This window comes from Sinocyclocheilus rhinocerous, unplaced genomic scaffold (assembly GCF_001515625.1).
Source record: "Sinocyclocheilus rhinocerous isolate Xijiao unplaced genomic scaffold, SAMN03320098_v1.1 C36877857, whole genome shotgun sequence".
NCBI classification, from domain to species: domain Eukaryota; kingdom Metazoa; phylum Chordata; class Actinopteri; order Cypriniformes; family Cyprinidae; genus Sinocyclocheilus; species Sinocyclocheilus rhinocerous.
In genome coordinates this window covers 1-2146 of record NW_015786599.1, presented here as the reverse complement: position 1 = coordinate 2146, position 2146 = coordinate 1, and the positions used below count along the sequence as shown (strand labels likewise).

The window sequence follows — 2146 nt, the reverse complement described above, 5'->3', positions numbered from 1 at the left end:
GACTTAAGACTGCTTTTGTGCTCCAAGGTCACAAATGTTAGTGGTATGTCTCTATATTTGAGTAGTTTGCATTCTTTTGGGAACACGTTGTGTAGTGTGACATGCTTTTACTTTTTTATTTTATTTTTTAATTTAAAACAGTATTTTATATAATATTTTTAAATAATTTATTAATATTAATTTAATAGTATTTAATAATATAATTTAGAGACTTGTTATAAATCAACTTGCAACAGGGCTATAATTATATATATATATATGTATGTACATATATATGAAACTCCTGCCCAGTGCAATTTTTACTAGTTTTTTTGCATTTTAATTTACATTCTATGTATGTGTGTGTTTGTGTTATGGTAGAGTATGCCAGCGGTGGATCTCTCTTCGACTATCTGTCCAGTGCCGAGAGTGAAGACATCAGTATGAAGCAGATTATGACCTGGGCAATGGACATTGCTAAAGGTATTATATACACTCTCACACACATAAATCAAAAAAAAAAAGTAGAAGAGATGCACAACAAAACACACTTACACTGGAAGTCTAGCAGAAAGGCTTATACTGTTTTGAAAATGTAACCATAAGGACTAGGGATGTGCCCCACGACTAATTTCACTAATGTTTAAGCAGAGATTTTGTAACAGACTAGTCGACTAAAAAAAACAGTTTGTGTAAGCAATACATCAAAAATAGGCTACTTAATCAATGAATCAGACAGTCAAATCCCATATTGAATCCTGCTGAAATATAGGTCATATTACATATAGACAAAATGTGTTTGCATTACATTACGCTAAACTTGCATTCACTTAATCAACTTTAGCTAATATAGATATATTTATTAAAATAAGCTGAATCAATAGGCATTGCTGGAATAATAAGTAGAAACCCACTATACTTATAAACAAAATGTGTCAAATAAATGTTAGTTAGCAACGGTAGAATAACAAGCCTATACAATAAGCTTAATTGTTATATGCTAGTTTGACATAGCCTACACAAAATGTTTCAGATTTCAAGATTTAGTTGACAAGTCTCGCACATCCCTAATAAGGACAGGAACATACAAGCGTGCGGTTCATACTTAGAGGAGACCAGGTCTCCCATCCTGGTCATGCTGCTGTGTTTTTATGATTTTGGTGGGGTTTCTGGTGCTGCTTAGACTGGCAAACCATCTGAACAACCACTCTGACCAGCTTAAACCAGTTAAGGCCAGCAGGGCTGTAAACATTATTACAGTTTAACTAACTTTAACTTCCAGCTGTTTCTCTGACCACACTTGTCCTGTGAGAGAAAACAAACTGTTTACATTCATGCATGTGCCTCTTGAAGAAACTCATGAATTTGCCTTCACATACTCGAGTGAAATATGTTGCAGTGTTTGGGTGAACATGGGTAATATAACACTGGTGTGATATAATCAGTTACCAATCTTGTTATATCTGATCTGTCAAATCTGCGAGAAAGGACCCGTTTGCTTTTAATCTGTATTCATAAATCACTGTTTACACGGAGCAAACAACACCAGACGAGAATTGAAAGCGTAATGTTTAACCACAAGTTTGTCTGCCTAGAAAAGGACATTATAGAAGCACACTAACAAGAACACAAGCTTGACATTTTAGCGTTTAAACGTGCCTGCTAGGCCTCCGTTGTAAGCACACTACTGTAAACACATTTCCTGTGTGTTTCTACACACTGAGAAACAGGAGAAGCAACATATGTTCCATTCCTTCAGTAAAATAATTACTATTTCAAAATCAAACTCTCTCAATTTGTGTGTTTTCTCTCATAGGCATGCATTATCTGCACGCTGAGGCCCCGTTTACAGTCATTCACAGAGACCTCAAGTCCCGAAATGGTATAACAGTTCTCTCGATATATATTTGATGCTATATTTTCTTTGGCCTGACCACCTCTGTGTTTTCATTCCAGTTGTGTTGACAGCAGATGCAGTACCCAAGGTACATGATGACCGTCTGTTCATACAAACAGAACCAAGCTGTCTATATGTTATTAGTCAAAGATGAAAAATCGACCTGCTAGTTAATTGGGCTCTTCATGTCCTCAGATCTGTGATTTCGGGGCGTCTAAGTTTCATTCTCACACCACCCACATGTCTCTGGTGGGCACGTTTCCCTGGATG

General features: G+C 36.2%; 1 long non-coding RNA gene across 1 annotated transcript; it reads left to right on the top strand.

The window, feature by feature from the left end:
• Nucleotides 1-355: 355 nt before the first annotated feature.
• On the top strand, nt 356-2136 carry LOC107736672 (uncharacterized). Its single transcript, XR_001639712.1, has 4 exons — nt 356-462; nt 1796-1861; nt 1936-1964; nt 2072-2136. It is a non-coding gene; the product is annotated as an uncharacterized LOC107736672 (long non-coding RNA).
• The last annotated feature ends 10 nt before the right edge of the window (nt 2137-2146 follow it).